Below are 23,612 nucleotides of genomic sequence, written 5' to 3' on the forward strand. Positions count from 1 at the left end.
AAATTCTATAAACTCTGGAACAGTTCCTGCAGACTGAAAGGTAGCAAATATCACCCCACTATTTAAGAAGGGAGGGAGAGAAAAAACAGGGAACTATAAACCTGTCAGTTAGCCATGCATCAGTAGTAGGGAAAATGCTAGAAGCTATTATAAAGGATGTGATAAATGGACACCTTTGATAATAATAGTCTGATAGTCAACATGGATTTACGAATGCGAAATCATGTTTGACCAACCTGTTGGAGTTTTTTGAGGATGTTACTAACAGAATTGATAAAGGGGAGTCAGTGGATTTTCAGAAGGCTTTTGATAAAACCCCCACAGGAGGTTGGTTAGCAAAATTAAAGCACATGAGATAAGAGGTAATATATTGGGATGGATTAAGGATTGGCTAACAGGCAAAAAACAGAGTAGGAATAAATGGGTCATTCTCGCATTGGCAGGCTATGACTAGTGGCATACTGTAAGAATCAGTATTTGGGCCCCAGCTGTTCACAATATATATCAATAAGTTGGATGTGGGGACCAAAATGTAATATTTTCAAGTGCACGGATGACACAAAACTAAATCGGAATGTGCATTGTGAAGAAGATGCAAAGCGGCTTCAGGAGGATTTGGGTAGACTTAGTGAGTGGGCAAGAACATGGCAGATGGAATATAATGTGGAAAAATGTGAGGTTATCCACTTTTTTGTAAGAGGGACAGATGTGCAGAGTATTTCTTAAATGGTAAGAGATTAGAAAGTGTAGATATATAAAGGGACTTGGGTGTCCTCGTCAATAAGTCACTGAAAGCTAACAGGTAGGTGCAGCAGACAATTAAGGAGGCTAATGATATGTTAGCCTTTATTGCAAGAGGATTTGAGTAGCAAAGTCTTGCTTTAATTGTATAGAACCTTGGTTAGATCATACCTGGAGTAGTGTGTACAGTTTTGGTCCCCTTACCGTAAGAAGGATACTATTGCCATCAAGGGAGTACAACAAAGGTTCATCATACTTGTTCCTGGGATGGTGGGACTGGGGAAACTGGGCCTGTATTCTCTAGAGCTTTGAAGAATGAGAGGTAATCTCACTGAAACCTACAAAATACTTAAAGGGATAGACAGTGTAGGTGTAGGTAAGATGTTTCCCCTAGTTGGGGAGTCTAGAACCATAGGACACGATTTCAAAATAAGCGGAAAGCCACTCAGGACCGAGATGAGGAGAACTTTGTTTACTCAGAGGGTCGTGAATCTTTGGAATTCTCCACCCCAGAGGACATTGGAAGCTCAGTCATTAAGCATGTTTAAAGCAGATTGGCAGATTCCTAAATACCAATGATATAAAGGGATATGGGGAGAGTGTGGGGATAAAGTTAGCTATGAATGTATTGAATGGTGGAGCAGCTCAAAGGGCTGAATGGCCTACTCTTGCTCCTAAATCCTATATTCTTGTGTTATAGCACCTTGAAAGAAGCATTAGAATTAAATGACCAAAGATCAAAGCATTGATGAAAAAACTGATCAGAGGTGACTTAATTTTTTTTATAAGCTTAATGTATGGTTGGGAAAGAATGCTAGGAAATGCTTTTCACTGATTGGGTGAAGGGTGGGTGAGGCACAATAGGCCAGTCAGAGAAATGGAGATTTCAAGTGAAGGCTGGGAGTTGGGGCATGGTTAAAGTTGAAGGAAGCTACAGAGATAGGGAAGGCAAGGCCATGGAGAGATTTAAGTAAAAAGGTAAGAATTTTATATCTCAGATGATGGGGGTCCGATCTGATGAATGAATGAGGTTTGTTAAGAGATAGGTGAAAGCTATGGAAAGCAGTAGGATAGGATACAGGCATTAGAACAATCCTATCATTTATCATCAATTTTCTTCCTTTCTCTGCTGAAGTTTGAACGAGATTCATTCCTGGGCTATGGATTTTTAGGGATTTCCATTATATGTGTTGTTACAAGTATGTTACAAGGCTGTTGTTACGAGAATGAGCTGACTAGTACATGGCAGTGGTTTATTCAGTAATGGAGGGCATCATATAGCCATGCCCAATCTTGCCCTCACAATACATCTATTCTTGTATGGAATTAGATAACAATCTAGGATGGGCACCATAACTAATTTTCTATTGTCCAATCTAGAGACAAAAGTAAACTATAATACCCCATTCATCACCTCCAATTGGGGCAGATTAATTCAGCACCAACCCAGGTTTGGACCTGTATAGCTCAGCATTACACAAGGATTGATGTACTTTCTGGACTGTCAATGAAACTCTGTCAGCCTTTCTGTCGCAGAAGTATTACTCTTGCTTCGCTGGATTCCCAAGCTTTGTATTAGTCTCACTAATAATAATATGTATTAATACTAAAGGTCCTCAACTTCCTGATCAGATAAGCGGTAATTTAGCTTAGTTGGTAGCACTTGCCTATGGAGAGAAAATTCAGAAAATCAGTAACCAAACACCTTAAAACCATCCAAGAGTCACACTGACAGAAACATGAGCATAATTTGTTTTCCCCCCTCCCTCAACTAGTTCATGGATCAGCAAAATGACAATGAGGAGAAAGAGAAACAAAGCTTTAAAGGAAAAAGGTAACTCAGTTATTACAACTTTGGCTGAAATAGTTCTTATGATACAAAGAGGCCAAACTATCTAAGCAATAAAGTTATGATTCAGATTCTGTATTCTGAACACTGTGGTGCAACTATAGCATGGTATCAATACATTACAGGGGGAAAATAAGTCATTTAAACTAATGTACTTTCATGTGACATGCTTAAATGTGGTATATTCCTTAATCCAGAAACCAAGTTCTACCACCTCCACAACCAACTGTGATAAACTTGTAGTGTTCCACTATCATTATATGGCCCAAAATATTCTGAGGTGCTGGTGGTTGTATGTCTATCACATGTGGTCACAGACACGAGAAGAATTTAAAGTGATGAATTAAGATGAATGCACAAAATAAGAATTTGTTCAACATCGAAGTATGTTCGCTGATGTCTTTTTTCCACTGTAGTATAATGGTACTGATACATTAAATAAGTTGAGCAATATCACCAGTGGTGCATTTTATTTACATTTATTAGGTATCAAATAGTGCTATCAACTCACCAGATCCTTCATATCTATCATCATATATATCAGCATTGAAATTGAAAATGCATCAGTCTAACTTAGGAGTGAATATGTGAACTGGATACGTTTTTATCCAACTTTCTATAAAAGTGAATAGCTTTAATTAAAAAGAATGCTGAAAGTGGATTTCAGTGAAATTCCTATTTTCACTTAGTCTGAAAAACATCCAGCAGTACAAATGGCAATTTTGGCTTCCCAAACTTGAGTTTTGCTGGAGAAAGCTTTTGAGAGCTCAAGAAAGTGGTGAAAATTTGGAACACTGCCATATGAAGTAGCTGAAGATGCATTTAAGGGAAAGCTAGATAAATACATGAGGATGAAAGAAATAGAAAGCCAAGTTAATAGGATGAGATGACATAAGGTAGAAGGAGGCTGATGAGCATAAACACTTGCCAAATAACCTGTTTATGTGCTGTAAATTCTAGACAAGGCATTTTTGTATAATACTAAACTACAGTCCTCGCCTGTCACTGGTAGAACTGGGAGCAATTGGACATGTTGAACAGTACTGCCAAAACGGTATTCCAAAGTTGAAGTGTATTGACTTCAACACTTTTTTTTTTAGTGATGTATTGGGACCAACATACTCAACATACCTAGTTACAGCATTACACAAGATTCTCTACAAAGTCAAACAATACTTGTACAATAGATGTGACCACAGGGACAGTATGATACACATGGGCTAATCTGCAATAAACGCTGTGAGGACACAGTGGAGGCACAAGCAATCAGATGAGCTGCCACTGATGGATAGATAGCTTTGGCACACAGCATTGCACTTTCACATTTAAATCAACAGGTTCATTTTCGTCCCAAACCAGATAGACACATTGACAGATGGGGCAGTCTCCAGGGCATAGGGAATTTCGACCCACTGATTTACTTAAGTTTTATTTATTTAATTGACATTTTTTGAATTTAAATGATTGAGATTTTTACAGGAGTGCCCTCTCATTGGGCGAAACTCCATTCCAAAGGCCTGAGGCAGGCTCTGCTGAGCTGAGACTGGCCAGCAGAGGATAGATCCTTGGACAAGAAAAAATAGCTGGAAAAACTTAGCAGGTCCGACAGCATCTGCGGAGAGGAACACAGTTAATGTTTCGAGTCCGTATGACTCTTCATCAGAACTAAGGAAAAATAGAAACGAGGTGAAATATAAGCTGGCTGAGGGGGGCAGGACTGGTAGAGCTGGATAGAGGGCCAGTGATAGGTGGAGGTAAAGGAGAGATTGCCAAAGATGTCATAGGCAAAAGGACAAAGGGGTGTTGACGGTGGTAATATTAGCTAAAGAATGTGCTAATGGTGACATTAAGGGTAGAAAGCAGGACGAGCAAGTGACAGATAGCCCTAATGGGGGTGAGGTGGGGGGATGGGATCAAAATAGGCTAAAAGGTGGAGATAAAACAAGGCTGTTTTGGAAGGGCAGTAGTGGCAGCAGAGTGCAAGTCATTGAAAAAGTAAGACAAGTACACATAACTGCAACTATCCATGTCTCTGCTCTTTTGGGAAAGAAAATTAACTAAAAATCTTCAAATAAAAAGAAAACTTAACAGGACAGTGATTTGCCTAGTTAAGCTGACAAGCAGCTTTAAACTTCAGTGCCAAGTGAGATCTATTAGAAGCATTGCTTGCCTGTTATGGTAATTGTCACATCGCCCCAGCGGGAAAACAAAAAGAGCAGTGTGTGCAGGAGCACACTTGCTCATTACTTGTGCAAGTGGCAAAAGGCTGTTTTCCATGAGAGAGAGCAATTAAGTCATTGTGCTTTTACACTGGATGAAATTGTAAAAAGCTGGAAAATATCAATAGGTTTGTGATTTTACCACTAGAATTATTTATTTTTTAAATCAATTTATTAGGTTAGAAATATTTATCTTTTGGGGAATATAATGGGATTTGAAAGGAAAGGGCAGACAACTGGTTTAGTTGCTCATTGCTAGATATGGCTGGATTATATAAAGCACTGAGGTTCTCGTCTTCTAAGACTGCTCACTATTTCAGGATCATCCTGGAATGTAAAGATAACCCCTTGCTTTTGTTCTCTACTTCAAACCCCTCTCTCCAACAATCAGGCTGAAGAGTTCATATATTTCATTGGCATGAAGACTGAGAGCATGCCATCAGCTGCCTCTGCTATTTCCCACTGTTCCATTTGGCCAAAGTTCCTCTAAAGTTCTCCCACCCTAGCTCTGAATTTGAATAATTCTCTAGTTTCTCTCCAGTCTCCCCCAATGCCCTCCCTGAGCTCTTGCGTCCATGAAACCAACCTCCTGTTCCCTTGACCTTAATCCCATTAAACTGATAACCATCCTACTTCCCTTCCTGTCCCGTTAGCTGATATTAATGGTTCTCTTCTTCAAATCTTCCATCATCACTCCTCTCCTCAAAAATACCAACCCCTAACCCCACTGTCCTTGAAAACTGCCACCCCATCTCCAATCTCCTTTTTCTTTCCAAAGACTTGATTTCCCAAGTCCCTGTCCAACTTTCCTGGAACTCCATGTTTGAATCCTTCCAATCAGTTTTCCACACCGCCACAGTACCTTAACAAAGTCGAAAATTATATCCTATGTGACTGACAGTTAAACTATCCCTCCTTGTTCTTCTCAACTTGTCTGCAGCCTTTTGATCCAGTTGACCACACCATCCTCCTCCAATGTCTTTCGATTGTCCAGCTGGGTGAGACTACTCTTACCCAGTTCCATTCTTATCTATCTAATTTTAGTCAGAGTATCATATGCAATGGCTTCCTTTCCCATTCATGCAATGTTTCCACTGATGCCCTGACCCCTCCTATTTCTCATCATCATGCTGACCCTTGACGATATCATCCAAAAACAGTGTTAGTTTTCAAATGTACTCTGACCCCACCACCACCTCTCTTGAATCCTCAACTCTTACGGAATTATCAGACTGCTCATCCAACATTAGGTATTGGATGAGCAGAAATTTCTCCAATTAAATATTCGGAAGACAGAAGCTATTGTCTTTGGTTCTTGCCAAAAAATTAATTTCCTAGCTACTGACTCTGTCCCCATCTCTGGTAAACGTCTGAGGCTGAGCCAGACACTTTGCAACCTTGGTGTCATATTTAAACCCTTGATGAGCTTCCAACCACACATCCACAATATCACGAAGACTGCCTATTTCAGTCACCATAAAACTGTCTCACTTCACCCTGTCTCAGCTCACCTGCTGCCAAAACCTTCATGCGTGCCTTTGTTACCTCTGAATTTGACTAATTCCAATACATGCCTGGTCAGCATCCCACACTCTATCCTAAGTAAACTTATGATTATCCAAAACTCTGTTAGCCTTGTCCTTCCTTGCACCAACTCCCATTTCACCCATTACCCTGGCGCTAACTGACCTACATTAGCTGCTGGTCAAGCAATTCCGAGATTTTAAAATTCTCATCCTATTTTTCAAATTCCGCCTTGGCCTCACCCCTTCCTCTCTCTGTAATCTTCTCCAGCCCCACAGCTCTGAGATATCTGCAGTCATCCAACTCTGACCACTTGACCCAATTTTAATCGCTTCACCATTGGTGTCTGTGCTTTCAGCTGCCAAGGCCCCTAAGCTCTGGAATTCTACCTCGCACCCCATACCACTCTGTCTCTCATTCCTCCTTAAAACATTCCTTAAATCTCACCTTTTTTACCAAGCCTTTTGGTCATCTGCCCTAACATCACCTTATGTAGCTCAGTGCCAAATTCTGACTTATAATGTCTCTTGGGACGTTGTCTCAGTGAGGACCTTTCATATTTGGCTGTATCTCAGTCTTTTTTTTGCTGCAGTATGATTGGGGGGGATTTTGCTTTGGTAGAACAAAATGCGAAGTATCTTATGTGGATAGATTATCATTGGTGAAGTAGCAAAAACAGGATAATTAGAAAGGAGAAAAATACACACCCCTCCATCATTTTCACAAGATCCATCTCTGACATTTCCCTTCCCTTCCTTGACCTCTCTGTCTCAATTTATGGTGATAGACTGTCCATCAATATCCTACCGGCTCCCACAGCTACCTCGCCTACAGCTCTGCACACCCCGCTTCCTGTAAGGACTCCATCCCATTCTCTCAGTTCCTTCGCCTCCTTCGCATCTGTTCTGATGATGCCACTTTCAAAAACAGTTCCTCTGACATGTCCTCCTCCTTCTTCTTCCTTAACCGAGGTTTTCCACCCACAGTGGTTGACAGGGCCCTCAACCGTGTCCGGCCCATCTCCCGCGCATCCACCCTCACACCTTCTTCTCCCTCCCAGAAACATGATGGGGTCCCCCTTGTCCTCACTTATCACCCCACCAGCCTCCGCATTCAAAGGATCATCCTCCGCCATTTCCGCCAACTCCAGCATGATGCCACCACCAAACACATCTTCCCTTCACCCCACCGGCGGCATTCCGCAGGGATCGTTCCCTCTGGGACACCCTGGTCCACTCCTCCATCACCCCCTACACCTCAACCGCCTCCCATGGCACCTTCCCATGCAACCGCAGAAGGTGTAACAACTGCCCCTTTACCTCCCCTCTCCTCACCGTCCAAGGGCCCAAACACTCCTTTCAAGTGAAGCAGCATTTCACTTGCACTTCCCTCAATTTAGTCTACTGCATTCGTTGCTCCCAATGCGGTTTCCTCTACATTGGAGAGACCAAACGCAGACTGGGTGACCGCTTTGCAGAACACCTTCAGTCTGTCTGCAAGCATTACCCAGACCTCCCTGTCGTTTGCTATTTCAACACTCCACCCTGCTCTCATGCCCACATGTCCGTCCTTGGCTTGCTTCATTGTTCCAGTGAAGTTCAATGCAAACTGGAGGAACAGCGCCTCATCTTCCGACTAGGCACTTTACAGCCTTCCACACTGAATATTGAGTTCAACAATTTTAGATCATGAACTCTCTCCTCCATCCCCACCCCCTTTCCAATTTCCCCCCTCCCCTTTCCAATAATTTATATAGATTTTTCTTTTCCCACCTTCCATTATTTTTAAATGTATTTCCATCCATTGTTTTACCTCTACCTTTTAGCCTTTTTTGATTGCTTCACTCCACCCCACCCCCACCAGGGCTATCTGTAACTTGCTTGTCCTGCTTTCAACCTTAATTAGCACATTCCTTAGCCAATATCATGAGCTTCAACAGCTCTTTGTCCTTTTGTCTGTGATATCTTTTGGTTATCTCCACCTATTACTGGCCCTCTATCCAGCTCTACTTGTCCCACTTGAACCAGCTTATATTTCACCCGCTTCTATTTTTACTTAGTTCTGTTGAAGGGTCATTCGGACTCAAAACATTAACTGTGCTCCTCTCCGCAGGTGCTGCCAGACCTGCTGAGTTTTTCCAGGTATAAAAAGATCATCTTGACTTAAGAGTCAGGCACCATTAAGCACAGATTTTGAGTAAGTGAGAAAAAGCTTACACAAGTTCAGAGCGGGTTGAGATCTCCACGAACCATAGGTTTATTTCAGCATTTTCGCTATTAGGAAAAAAAATTTAATGCAATCATGAAAAACAGAAAGCAGAAGTCCAAACTATTGTCATAACTCACTAAGGATAATGCACGCTAATATCAAACCCCACTGTTCCACGAGCCACAACAAATGTGAAAAAGTTTGGCCAAACCACCACATTGCCCCAATTCTAACTGTTTAATTTAGGTTAACAGAATACAAGCACCAGGTTTGTAAACTTAAGTAAAAAACTGCTTATTGAACAAACTGTCATTAACCAGTGGCGAAAGAAATAAGTATGAACTGCTAATTTCTAACTCTATAACCTAAACTCTACCCCTTCTTAAATCCCTATATATAGACACATAAGACACAAAAAAGTGGATTTTAAGGATGGGATGAAAACAGTTCAATAGCACCAATTCTGGAATACATGATTCGATGGGTTGATTTTGATCGATGTCTTCCAAATTCCTTTCAGTTCTTGCTGATGACATGGGGTGGTCTTTTAGCACTTTCAGTATTTAGTTCACTGGTTGAGCACTTGCCTTTCAATTTCTCTAACAGTGATTTTCCCCTTTGCCTCTTGATAGGGGTTTTCAGAGAGAGAGCAGGTTATGGATATATGAGAGAAAACCAGCTAGCTATTATTGTGGAATTACTGGAATCTTCCACACACAGGAGAAAGAGGTTTTAGGTCTTGTTCCTTTCAGGCTAGGAGCTATTCTGCTGCACTGCTCTTAAAAAAACCTGCTCAGGAGCTAATTAAAATGTTGTTGCCAGGCAGCTCCCTTGGTCCAGGACTCTCTTCCGGCACCATCCTGTCTTTCATGGCACACTCTTTTTTCCAGGACTACAACATTGAAATATATATCATCCTGTTACAGTGGACATGTCTTTCAAACTGCAGCCAATGTAATTTTAATCCACAGTCCAATAGAAAATAAAAAGATATGTTCCTTACATTATTATGACAGATGGAGATTCACCAGCATGATATCTCAGATGTGCACAAAGAGAACACTAATCCTACTATAGATTTTTAATATATCCAGTGGACTGGCTATTCAAATCTGTAACTTGTCAGCTTTACACAGGGCAATCTAAACTAATCTTGTTTACTGTGTCAATTTTGAACTTAAGTTACTGTGTTATACTTGAACAGTCTTTGCAACCTTATGATGAGTATTAATAAAAGAAATGTTATTTCATGACTTCATAGTTTGACTTCCACTTTGATGATTTTGGCAAGAAAACAAAAAATTACATGCAAGGGCTAGTAAGCTATCTTTACACTGACAAATATGAGGCCGTGGAGTGCGCTGCCAGGTTTGGTGATTGAAACAGTGATCCTATCAACATTTAAGAATAAGTGAGACAGCTGGTTGAAGGAAAGGAGATGAAGATATGGGCAAACAGGACAGGCACATCGAATTAAAATGACTGCTTCCTGTGCAGCATAAATACCAAAATAGACTGGTGGGGCCAAATGGCCAGTTTATATGGATTAATCATAAATTGGTAGTGTAAATGTCAGCAATAATTTGAACCAGGTGATGCCATTCAGTTCAATGAAGCCAAATTCTGGCACCTTGTATTTTTCAGATATTGTTAATGCTTTTCAAGATGGTTCTAAGACAAGGATTTATGGTGTGGAGTATGGAATCATTGGTGTTCTTGGTTAATATTCCATGTTAGGCTTCTTGGTTTAATAATCCCAGTGTTTTTACATTTATTGAGGTCTTGTGTCTGTGATTTGAATGTTAAATATTCATCTGGGTGTTATTAAACTGGGATTATCTTTTAAGATATGATTTAATTTGATGCCATTGTAAGTAGCTAAAAATCAATTGAGTGAATTGTGAAAAAAAACTAAGAGTTTGTAAATTTTTGAAGTTTTTTTTTGTTTGCTTATATGCTAATAGGTTATCCAAGTCAGAAGACCAAAGGGTTATTCAAGTTAGCACTCGGCAGAAATGTCTGTTTGGAAAAAAAATGAAACTAGTTGAACTGAATAATGAGCTAGTCATTGGTGAGTTGGCAATGCCAGATGGGATATTGATAACTTCTTCTATCATGTTGCTGAGAAATAAGAGGAAACCATTAGTGAGACAACTGACTAGGTCAGCATTGAAGTGAATATTTTAGGAGGTTTAGTAAAATAGCTTTTGAGCTAAATTTTGGACAAAGGTTACATGCAGTTAGGTTTTCTAAAGCATCCCATCGAACAACACAAATTTGAAATTATACTTGATACAAAGAGTTGGCACCTGTGTTGAAAGTATTCAAATATTTTATATGCAAACTAATTTACTATTTGCTGTAACATAATACACAACCTCCTCAAGCCCTTGTATTTGGAGACAAGTGTTATTTAGGTTTGTGTGGCCAAGTAGAGTGTCTCAGCATTCCAGTGGATCAGCTGGACCAGGGCAAAGTAGCCATGTTAATACATTTTATTCCTCCCAGAAATTATGACAAGCTGAAGGAAAATGTTAATCTTCAAAGTACTAACAATGTAATCTGGCCTCACTTGAATATTTCAATCTGAGTAACAGATCATTTATCACAAAATATAGGTGCCTTAAATTCCCATCACTTAATCTTAAAACTAAAATATGGTAAGATTCAAAAAATGACAACATAGATATTTCCAGGTTTTAGGTGACTGAAATCTAAAACAAAAACAAAAATTGATAGAAAAGCTCAGCAGGTCTGACAGCATCTGTGGAGAGGAAGACAGAGTTAACGTTTTGAATCCGTATGATTCTTCTTCAGAACTAGAGGGATAGAAATGTGGTGAAATATAAGCTGTTTAAGGGGGGTGGGACAGGTGGAGCTGGATAGAGGGCCAGTGATAGGTGGAGGCAAAGGAGAGATTGTCAAAGATGTCATAAACAAAAGGACAAAGGGGTGTTGACGGTGGTGATATTAGCTAAAGGATGTGCTAATGTTGACATTAAGGGTAGAAAGCAGGATGAGAAAATGACATGGCCTTAGTGGGGGTGGGGTGGAGGGAAGGGATATGAAAGGAACATTCAATCTGTTGTAACTCGTATGAATCAAGGGATTTTTCTTTAAATTCAGAAGCACATGAACAAAATAAATATGGGTCCCAGGAACGAAGGGAGAGAAATACAAATGAAGAATGCCAATTAGCCCACCTTTGTTCATCCAGCCAAAGGCCCTGTACATTCTTCCGTTACAGCATCAGGGTTTTACATAAATGATTCCAGGGTTTTCACCTTCAGTACTCTGCTAACAAGTCCTTCTCATACATTAATCACAGTTTGAATATCTTCCAAACATCACTCCTAAATTTGCCCTTTCCAAGTCTTTGTTGGTATGCACACAGTACTTTACAATTCTCCTTCATCTGACATTGCTCTCCCCACTTACATATTTTCTTCAACTGACTTTTTAATTTTTAAGCCAATGCTTCAGAATGAAATCCCTGTCCTGATATGAAAATTTGAGCAATTTGCAATAGGTTTATGAATCCAATTCGTTTAAGTAATATAGAAACAGCACGACTCTTAATATCAATCTCTGGAACCACCACTAGGCACTGCCACCCCACTTCAGAGAAAAATGTTACTTTCAGTCAATTTCTTGCCCATTCCAAATACATGCCCTGAATTGCCACAGCTTTGAGTACATATTATCTTCCCACAAAAGTCAGACGTTGGTCAGACAGGATCTTCCACCTCTGAATCCAGGTCGACATCTGATTATTAGGTAATCATTGTACACATAATGCTCAACTATAATCTGGATAATTGATTGCATTATTTTAAACAAGATTAAAGTTAGAGAAATTTATTAGCTTGCATCTATTTTGTCACCCTTTTGAACATGGGTACCACCAAAACTTGTTTCCTGTCTCCTGATACCTAGTCAGAATTCATTAATTCCCTCAATCATTTCACAAATTTTTTTTATATATGTTTATTTTTTTTTCTTTTCCCACCTATTTCTATTATTATTTTAAAAATTTATTTCCATCCATTGTTTCATCTCCACCTTTTAGCCTATTTCGATCCCTTCCCTCCACCCCACCCCCACTAAGGCCATCTGTCATTTTCTCATCCTGCTTTCTACCCTTAATGTCAACATTAGCACATCCTTTAGCTAATATCACCACCGTCAACACCCCTTTGTCCTTTTGTTTATGACATCTTTGACAATCTCTCCACCTATCACTGGCCCTCTATCCAGCTCCACCTGTCCCACCCCCCTTAAACAGCTTATATTTCACCACATTTCTATTCTTCTAGTTCTGATGAAGAATCATACGGATTCAAAACGTTAACTCTGTCTTCCTCTCCACAGATGCTGTCAGACCTGCTGAGCTTTTCTATCAATTTTTGCTTTTGTTTTAGATTTCCAGCATCCGCAGTATTTTGCTTTGATCACAAATCTCTTCCTTTGTTTCCGTTCTGTTCAATAAGTATAATCAATTGATTGGGTGATTGTAAAGAAATTATTTGTTAAACTTAATTTGAACAGTAACCTCCTCAGATTTAAAGTTCTGAATATATAAAAATTCACTTTGTTGAATAATTCGGAAGACATGAACAGGATTTGGCCATTCAACTCTTCGAGCCTTTTCTACCATTCAATTAGATTGTGACTGATCTATATTTTAACTCCATCTTGATTCTGTAACCATTAATATCCTCAGTTTTGACATTTTCAATTAACCCAGCTTCAACAGCTTTCTGGGTCACAGAGTTTCAGATTTCTAACAGAAACCTTTCTACCCATCTTATGTTATCCATCCAGAAAGAGTTCCATAATCACAACATTCAACTGCTCCTTAAGCAATTCAATGATTTTACCCCAATACTCCAGCTGGAAAACCATTTTAAGTGCTGGTTCCTCTGAGAAGAATTTCCCAACATTTTCCTTTTACTACCTTGAATCAGTGTCTTCCTTGCCTTATCACAGTGATTTTGAAGCATGATTCCAGATCTACCTTTTCTACACCATTTATTATATTATACACTTCATAAGATAATCTCCTGGTTGGCTTTTCCAAACTTAAAATCTGAGTTCCTAGCCCTTTCTTCAAAATTCAGTCCTCTGATGCTCAGGGTCAATCTTCTTCTTTCCACGTGACATTACTAATTCTCTTGGAACTTCATGAACAGAAATGGACATTAACAATACTCTTGGGAGTTGGTAACCAGAAACGATGAAGGTCTGAGAAAAGAGCTTTAATTTTTGACATAAAAGCAAAATGCTACAGGTACTAGAAATCTGAAATAAAAACAAAATGCTGGAAATACTCAGCAGGTCAGGCAGAATAAGTGGGGAGAGAAACAGAAGTAACATTTCAGTTCGGTGAGCTTTCATTATAACTGGAAAAAGTAGAGATGTAACTGGTTTTAAGCCAGTTTAGAGGCGGGGGGTGGGACGGTCGCAGAGGGGAGCTTGGGGGAAAAAAGCAAAGGTCTATCACAGAGTGTAAGGCAGGAGAGATTAAATGACAGATGAGATACTGGTGTAAGATAACAGGAAATGGTAATAGGTCAAATAAAGAGACAAAAAGTAAGTCTTCAAGAAGTGTAGATAGGCAAGGCATTACCAACAACTGCAGTCTGTAAAAATGGCGGGTGGGGAGAATAATTGTGACCTGAAATTGTTGAACTCAATATTGAGTCCAAGAGGCTATAAAGTGGCCAATCAAAAAATGAGCTGCTGTTTCTCAAGCTTATGTCGAGCTTTGTTGGAACAGTAGAAGGGTTGGAGGAAAGGAAGACCAGAGGAGGAGTAGGATGGATTATTAAAATGACAACCAACTGAAAGCTCAGTGTCACCTGCGGATTGAATGGAGGCGTTTCACGTTGTGGTCACCCAGTCTGCATTTTGTCTCCCCAGTGTAGAGCAGACCATACCATAAGCAGCGAATACTGTATACTTAATTGAAAGTACAAGTAAATCACAGTTCGACTTGGATGGAGTACTCCATAGTTTCAACATGACTTCTTGCAACATGTTCTCCATTGTTCTGACTACACAGTTCAACATTTTATATGCTTTGCTGATGGTTGCACTGGAATGATTGAACATGTCAAAAGTTGAACCTTCCAAATCCTTTGGATGCTTTCAACTTCACCCTTAAATAGTTCAACACCATTAATGGATATTTATTTCACCCTATTTTGTTTCCTAAGTGTATCACTTCAGTATATTAAATGTAATCTCTTTTGATCTGTCCACTTGCATGTAGTGTCTAGATCATTTTCTAGTCCCCAACGTGCCTTTTCAGGTTCAACTACCTCTCCTAGTTTTTTTTGATATCTGTGAATTTGAGCAGTTTGGCAGAAACCAAATCGCTAATGTATAATGTAGGATACTGCAGAATCCAAATATGCAATTGTAAAGACACTCCTATATGATTGGTTCCCCAACCTTATATGAAATGCGTTTGAAAAGTTGAGAAACTAAACACGATCATAAGATTCTGGGTTATTTGCACAGAAGCTTCCTTTAGAAAACCGTTCTGTGGGACAGAAAAAGTCGATACAGTAATTCTAAAATTGCTGTTACAGTTTACCACATAGCCTTATACTCCAATAATTGGTTATCAATTTTCCTTTTACTAGGAGGCACTCGTTAATTTTCTTAATAAACAAAATTATTAAATAAAATGCCCAAATTAGATTTCGCTCATTTTATGAACTCTTTAGAAAACAAATCCAATACTCTCAATATACAAAAACGTTTATAAACTGCTGAACGTGTATATGCTGCAACGGTAAACTTGAGATTCCATCATTTGAAGGCTGTAAATGCGGTACCTCCAGTTGTATTTTTATCGCCGTTGCAGAGCAGGACCCGATGTTACAGAAGTCGTTAAAACGATCATATTAATGCAAAAAGATGGTACATATTTTCTTTTGTACGCGCTTGGCGTTAGATGGAAAGTCTGAAGGCAGCTGTAACTAAAGATTAACCGACCAGGCATTTGGCTTGCCTTAATTTGCAGCTGATGGGGAGTGGGAGAAAGTTGCTGCTCGGAGTTCATTTTAATTAGTATCATTTTATTATTGTGCTTTCTACAATAACAAACCTTATGGAGGAGAAAATCTCATCCAACAGCATATAAAGCGCTAAAGTTGAACATTTACGGTATGATAGGCAGATATATATAAACATGTAATAAATGAAGTCCAGATTACATTTGCAAATCACATCGCTTGTGTCAGAGGAAGAAACTATAAATAAAATGCTTATTTAATGAAAAAGCCGAACGCAGCAACGTCTTGATGTTGCCCGGTACTGGAAAGAAACTCTACAGTTTTTATGACTGAGCCCCGTACATAAGCACTTACCCTTCTGGAGTGCTTCAGTTAACAAAGCCAAATGTGCAATGTGTCACTGAGTTGGAGGATGATGGTGTTGTTCGCAGCTGGTCTCTGCGATTTCTGCAGCCTGACTCTCTTTCTAATCACTGCTGTTAGCTGTGGTGATGATGGTGATAAGACTCCATGGTGAGAAGGGGCTTCCTTCGTTCACTCTTTTTCTCTCGCTGATTATCCTGCAGCTAGCTCCTGACAGTCTGATGAAGCTGAATCTCTCTCTCCCCCGTAATGGTTTGTCTCTACTACCCCCTGAACCACAACCCCTGTCATCATCACCAGTGCAAAGGGGGGCACACAGCACACACATCCACACAGCAGTTTGAATGAGCCGCAAGGCCTCCTGGGAGTTGTAGTTCTTACCCCCGACTCTTCCATTCCCTTTCATTGGATTCACCGTTTCCAAGGAACTACAACTCCCGTCGGACCTAGCGAAGTCAGCGCACGCGCAGTGGTGGTGACGTTTTCCACTATGTATCGAGCAGTTTTTTTTGACTCCTTTCTGTGGGGTTTGTCTTTTTTTTGGGAGGAAAATGTAATAACCTCTCATTATTCTGTAGTTTTGCTACGAAGCAAGACAGATAACAAACACATTTTACTTCAGATAACGTGCAAGGGAGACCCTTAGCGGTCTCTTAAGAAAGAACTGCGTTAGGTTTAAGACACACTAAAGCTATTCTCCTTTATATGTAGACGGCTGGAAGGGAGAGGAGGACAAGTTTCATTTATTGTTTGAAGGAGGGCAAAATTCATTTCGGAAAAGAAGGAAGCGGTCTGCGGTCTTGTCATTTGTGGGGGTGGCGATTTGAAGCGGCTGCAGTTCCTCTGGAAGCCCAGGGAGGCTCGAGCTGCTCAACGGCTGAAAATCCGTTAAAGGCGCCAGACGCTGGAAAATCGCTCGCGAACGCAGCCGCTGCGCAGTACTCGCCTCCCGCCTGCGTTTGGTCGCCGTGAAACACATGTTGCACATGCGCAGTTTGCTCCCTCAGCTGACTCCAACCTCTGGAAAGAGGGCGGCCCAGAGCGTAAACTCCGTCGTGATGACGGAGGTTTCCGGGGAAGGGTGAAAGGTCAATGTTGTGTTGGGAAAAACTGATGTATGTCTGGTTAATTGTGCATTCACATTATAGAGTGATGGACAGGTAAGGTCAGAACGATTGTAATTTGCAGTGGAATGGGGGAAAAAGCTTTTTCTGTTGCTTTAAACCATTCTATGATCCTATGAAATTACCTAAAAGCACTTTATTACAGGCTATGTATAGTTAAATTGTCCTTAACAGCTGTATGTAGCTTGGAGGCAGAAAGTCTACTCATACTGCGCGTAGCAGCAGTCAGAGCTGACTGTGTAAAGCACTAAGCGTTTGGGATCAATAAAATGCACATCCTCCCAAGGTACAAGGAAGCAAATTAGGAAGATGTGGATACCTTATTGATTGATGTGTCTGTGTAAGACAGGAGCCAAAAATCAAGTACCTTCAAGTTGTGTATTGTTTAAATGGGAGGTTTGCAAGTGTTTGTGACCTGCAAATTAAACTTAAATTGGTTCCTTCAAAGGGGCAGTGCCTTCATGTTGATAATTGTCTGTCAAACCTTGTTTTGGGGAGCCAGAAGAATCCTGAATAATGTTTGTTCTGGTGCCATTATGTGCCAATGATTTATTTCAACACAGTTTAGCTTTTTTTTAAATCTTGAATCTGGTAAAAAAATTTTGTTATCTTTAATGCAATATTTTCATAAATATGTCTTATTGGCTAAAATAAAAGTAAAACTCTGCAGATGCTGGAAATCTGAAATAAAAACAGAAAATGCTGAAAAATCAGGTCTGGCAGCATCTGTGGAGAGAGAAATGGAGTAACATTTCGAATACATGTGACTCCTCTTCAATGCCTTATTGGCTGTTTGGTTTCTTCCTCAAGTCATTGACTTAAGTTGCATCTCAATTTAGTGGGTGCTTTCCACAAAGTGGCTAATTTTCATGGGAAACAGAAGCAACAGTGTTGTGGAGGCATTACAATTTTTTTTGTTCATTCATGCGATGTGGGCATCACTGGCTAGGCCAAATTTATTGTGCATCCCTAATTGTCCTTGAGAAGGTGGTGGTGAGCTGCTTTCTTGAACAATTGCAGTCCACGTGATTTGTGTATACCCACAATGCTGTTAGGGACGGAGTTCCAGGATTTTGACCCAGAAATAGTGAAGGAGTGCCGATATATTTCCAAGTCAAGATGTTGTGTGGCTTGAAGGGGAACTTGCAGCTGGTGGTATTCCTATGTGTCTGCTGTCCTCGTCCTTCTAGATGGTAGCAGTCATAGGTTTGGAAGGTGCTTTCTAAGGAGCCTTGTTGAGTTCCTGCAGTGCATTTTGTAGATGGTACATACTGCTCCCACTGTACATCGGTGATGGGGAGAATGAACATTTGTGGATGGGGTGCCAATCAAACAGGCTGCATTGTCCTGGACAGTGTTAAGCTTCTTCAGTGCTGTTGGAACTGCACTCATCCAGGCAAGTGGAGAGTATTCCATCACGCTCATGAGTTGTGCCTTGTAGATGGTGGACAAGCTTTGGGGAGTCAGGAGGTGGGTTACTCATCGTAGTATTCCTAGCCTCTGAACTGCTCTTGTAGCCACGTTATTTATATGGCTAATCCAGTTCAGTTTTTGATCAATGGTAAGCCTCAGGATGTTGATAGTGGAAGATTCAGCTATGGTAATGCCATTGAATGTCAAGGGGAGATAGTTAGATTCTGTCTTGTTGGAGATGGTTATTGCCTGGCACTTGTGTGGCACAAATGTTACTTGCTGCTTATCAGCCCAAGCCTAAATATTGTCCAGGTCTTGCTGCATATGGGCACGGACTACTTCAGTATCTGAGGAGTCACGAATGGTGCTCAACATTGTGCAATCATCAGAGAACATCCCCGCTTTGACGTTTTGATGGAGCAGCTGAAGGTGGTTGGGCCGAGGACACTAACTCTGAGGAACACCTGCAGTGATGAGCTGGAACTGAGATGATTGACCTCCCACGACCACAATATCTTCCTTTGTGCTAGGTATGATTCCAACCAGTGGAGAGTTTTCCCCCTATTCCCATTGACTGCAGTTTCACTAGGGCTACTTGATGCCACACCCTGTCAAAAGCTGCCTTGATGTCAAGGGCAGTCACTCTCACCTCACTTCTGAAGTTCAGCTCTTTTGTCCATGTTTGAATCAAGGCTGTAATAAGGTCAGGAGCTGAGTGATTCTGGCGGAACCCAAACTGAGTGTCTGTGAGCAGGTTATTGCTAAGCAAGTGCTGCTTGATAGCACTGTTGATGATCTCTTCCATTACTTTACTGATGACTGGGAGTAGACTGATGGGGCTGTAATTGGCCGGGTTGGATTTGTCCTGCTTTTTGTGTACAGGACGTACCTGGGCAATTTTCCACATTGCTCTGTAGATGCCAGCGTTGTAGCTGTACTGGAACAACTTGGCTAGGGGCGTGGCAAGCTCTGGAGCACAAGTCTTCAGCACTATATTCAGTAATATTGTCAGGGCCCATAGCCTTTGTAGTATCCCAGGTCCTTCAGATATCATGTGGAGTGAATTGAATTGGCTGAAGACTGGCCTCTGTGATGCTGGGGACCTCCAGAGAAGGCCGAGATGGATTATCCACTCGGCACTTCTGGCTGAAGATTGTTGCAAATGCTTCAGCCTAATGTTTTGCACTGATATGCTGGGCTCCCCCATCATTAAGGATGGGCATATTTGTGGACCATCCTCTTCCAGTGACGTGCTTAATTTTTCACCACCATTCACAATTGGATGTGGCAGGACTGCAGAGCTCAGATCTAATCCATTGGTTGTGGAAATGCTTAGCTCTGTCTATCACATGCTGCTTTTGCTGTTTGGCATGTAAGTAGTCCTGTGTTGTAGCTTCACCAGGTTGACATCTCATTTTTAGGTACACTTATAGGGCTGCTCCTGGCATGCCCTCCTGCACTCTTCATTGAACCAGGGTAGATTCCCTGGCTTGATGGTAATGGTAGAGTAGGAGATATGCTGGGCCGTGAAGTTACACATTGTGATTGAGTAGAATCATACTGATGGCCCATAGCGCCCTGTGGATGTCCGCTTTTGAGTTGATAGATGTGTTTGAAATCTAACCCTCCTAGGACAGTGATAGTGTCTTACAAAGTCTTGGAGGATATCGTCAGTGTGAAGATAGGACTTCGTGTCCACAAGGACTGTGGGGTGGCAAGTCCTACCAATGCTGTCATGAACAGATGCATCTACAGCAGGCAGATTGGTGAGTGAAGTCAAGTAATTTTTTTCCCTCTTGTTGGTTCCCTCACCACCTGCTGCAGACCCAGTCTAGCAGCAATGTCCTTTAGGACTTGGTCAGTAGTGGTGCTACTGAGCCGCTCTAGGTGATGGGCATTGAAGTCCCTCATCCAGAGTACATTCTGTGTCATTGCCGCCCACAGTGGTTCCTCCAAGTGGTGTTCAACATGGAGGAGCACTGTTTCATCAGCTGAGGGGGGGGGAATGATCCATGGTAATCAGCAGGAGATTTCTTTGTCCATGTTTGACCTGATGCCATCAGACTTTATGGGGCCCTGAGTCAATGTTGAGGTCTCCCAGGGTAACCCCTTCCTGACTGTATACCACTGTGCTGCCACCTCTGCTGGGTTGTCCAGCTGGTGGGACAGGACATACCAGGATGGTGATGTTGGTGTCTGGGACATTACCCACAAGGTATAATTCCGTGAGTATGACTGTGTCAAGCTGTTGCTTGACTAGCCTGTGACTTAACACTCCCAATTTTGGCACAAACCCCCAGATGTTAGTTAGGAGGCCTTTGCAGGATCAACAGGGTTGAGTTTGCCATTGTAGTTTCCGGTGCCTAAGTCGATGCCCAGTGGTTTGTCTGGTTTCATTTCATATAGGCTTCTTGGTGGTTTGATACAATTGAGTGGCTTGCTTGGCCATTTCAGAGTCAACCACGTTGCTTGGGTCTGGAGGTCAGTCTAGGTAAAGATGGCAGATTACCTTCCCTAAAGGACATTCGTGAACCAGATGCATTTTTACAACAATCGACAATGGTTTCATGGTCATCATTAGACTTCTAATTCCAGATTTTTATTGAATTCAAATACTACCATCTGCTGAGGTAGGATTCAAACTCGGGTGAGATTCTATCCTGGGCCCCCAGAGCATTTCCACTGGATTACTTGTCCAATGACAATACCACTGTGCCACCACCTCCCCCCAAGCCAATTGAGCCTGATCCTGGTCTCCTTGGTGCCAGGTGACACCTGTACCTTCCAGCAGAAGTCAGTCAATGGTGGTTGTGGGCAGGAACCTTGACTGATAATTCTCTCCTGCTGAGTGCAGGTCTACACCTAAATGAATATCCTAGCTAAAAGCGGTTAAGTTATTGTGGACAAGGAATTTAACCTTGCATCTTTTGTATAGCTTAATATTGCATCATGCAGCATTCTTCAGTTGCATTTTTCCACTCTCTTGAGCTTGTAGCTTGTTTACAGAGGTGAAAGAAACATAAATGATGGGAATATGAAACAAAAATATTGGAAATATTTAACCAGATGGTTTGCATCTGAAAGAAAAGATTGTTTAATGTTTCAGTCTCTTTACCAGCATCCATGATTGACTTGCACAATGACAATCAGGAAAATAATTTACACATACAACTTTCTCAGTCTCTTGGAGATTCTGGAATGGGGATTTTCTGCTTTGGTTCTCCTGGTGCACCTGAAAAAGTTACCCTAGTGTTTCTACCTGTGTAAGCAAATGGATGATGCAGTTTAGGTTATCTGGAATTGCTAACATTGGTGTGTGTTTGGAGTGCAGAGGATAGGGTAGCTGTATCAGGGACGTACATGGGAGGTGCAGGGTGGGCTAACTGTAGTTTAATATCAGAGGATGTATATAGAGGGTACAGGGTGGGGTAGCTATTATCAAGGGCTGGCTATGGAGAATATACATGTGGTAACTCAGATTTCAAATATCGTGGATTGTATATGGAGTGTACAAAGTACATCAGTGCCTTTTTAAAGGGAATCGCATTTGTTATCAATCTTTTTTCTTCTTCATCCTGAACGTATTGACATACAGTCCATTTGAAAATCACCCAGTGATATTTGTAATGAAATTGAGAATACTTGAGTTTAATTGTGCATTTTGTTCTGAAACCAAATTGTTAGTTATTTGAAAGCAACGGTCAGCTTGTTGAGAAACGTCCTAGGGACTCTATTTCTGTTAATCACACAGGGTAAATCAGAAATTCTTTAGGTATCTATCTGTGTGTTACAGACGGTAGCATCATCAGACTACTCACTTGATGCAAATCACTGCCAAGCTTATGTAATTTTTAGTTGATATCCAAACATTTGCAATGATGAGCACGTCTCTGGATAGTGCTAAGGAATGAGTCCCTTTCCAAAGGGTTCTGAGATCAATTGTAATGACTTGTAGTATTGGAAACCAGTTAATATTGCATGTTTCATTGAGCAAGGCCACAGGTTAGACACTTTTGGCTGAAGGAAGTGTTCCAAGGAACGTCCTCCAGATGTCAACTAGGATGAGTTTGAGTGTGCAAATATCTCGAGGGAAAAGGTCATCAATTAGCCTGGATACAAGGTTGCAGTGAGACTGTGATAGGGGTGAGGGAGAATAAAGAACATGTCAGGTGCCCTTGGACCAATACTAAATCTTTAGCAATTGAAAGCCGATTGTTATTTCTGTCTGTTAATCAATGATCACTTTTTAGTTTTACAAGAATTGTTCCTAAAATGTTGCCATTCAATAGAATCAAGGCCAATTCTGGTTTTTTTGTTCAAAACATGAATGATGGTCATGTTGAAAACCACTTTGAACTCTGGAGTATAGTTTGGAACAGTGGCCTGATGATCGCACTGCTTTTGTTTGCAATATTACTAAATTGCCACCAGCTCAGCAGTGAAGGTGAGGCTGAATCTTTGCTTGTAATACAATTGAAAATACTTGAGTTTAATTGTCTATTTTCTTCTTAAAATCAAATTGCCAGAGTTGTGGTACTCAGTTACTTGAAAGCAAAGGTCAGCTTGTTGAGGAGTGTCCTTTCTATGAATCACAGTGCAGTCTTCAATGCTTAGTTGCCATATGCAGTTAGGGCCTACAATTGATTTCAACACATTTAGTCTATGGAAAGGAAAAGTCAACCAGGGTTCTTGCTATCAGGTAACCCCTCAGGAATGCATCTATATGCAACTGGTTGAGGACACCATCAGTCTTGGCAATGACATCCCTAGATGCCCACATAGAGAAAAAAAGACTTGCATTTATATAGCACCTTTCATGTCCTCAGGAAGTCCCAAAGCACTTTGGCTAATGAAGTACTTTTGAAGTGTTATCACTGTTTTAAGTAGGAAATGCAGCAACCAGTTTGTGCAGAGCAAGCAACCAGTTTGTGCAGAGCAAGCTCCCACAAACGACAATGTGATAATGACCAGTTAATCTGTTTGTGTTGTTGATTGAGGGATAAATATTGATCAGGACACTGGAGATAACTGCCTTTTTTTTTCAAAACTGTGTCATGCGATCTCTTATAACCACCTGAGATGGCAGACGCGGCCTCACTTTAGCATCTCACCCAAAAGACAGCACCTCTGACAGTGCAGCACTCCT

The 23,612-nt window shown here is 41.0% G+C and overlaps 2 protein-coding genes across 6 annotated transcripts in view; one reads left to right on the plus strand and one right to left on the minus strand.

Moving 5' to 3' along the window:
• Window positions 1-16,183, minus strand: part of st3gal2 (ST3 beta-galactoside alpha-2,3-sialyltransferase 2) — a 461,264-nt gene extending 445,081 nt beyond the window's left edge. For both annotated transcript variants that reach the window (XM_041191558.1, XM_041191556.1), the window contains exon 1: window positions 15,921-16,183. The gene's annotated coding sequence lies outside the window, so the exon portion shown is untranslated. The remainder of the gene's footprint in view (window positions 1-15,920) is intronic.
• Window positions 1-23,612, plus strand: part of LOC121279952 (L-fucose kinase) — a 392,301-nt gene that overhangs the window by 8,982 nt on the left and 359,707 nt on the right. For 3 of the 4 annotated variants that reach the window (XM_041191550.1, XM_041191552.1, XM_041191554.1), the window contains exon 1: window positions 17,011-17,089. The exons of the other annotated variant lie outside the window; for it this stretch is intronic. The gene's annotated coding sequence lies outside the window, so the exon portion shown is untranslated. Of the gene's footprint in view, window positions 1-17,010; window positions 17,090-23,612 lie in introns of those variants that run through there. 4 annotated transcript variants of the gene reach the window in all.

The sequence above is a fragment of the Carcharodon carcharias genome, chromosome 7, assembly GCF_017639515.1.
Source record: "Carcharodon carcharias isolate sCarCar2 chromosome 7, sCarCar2.pri, whole genome shotgun sequence".
In the NCBI taxonomy this organism is placed as follows: Eukaryota; Metazoa; Chordata; class Chondrichthyes; order Lamniformes; family Lamnidae; genus Carcharodon; species Carcharodon carcharias.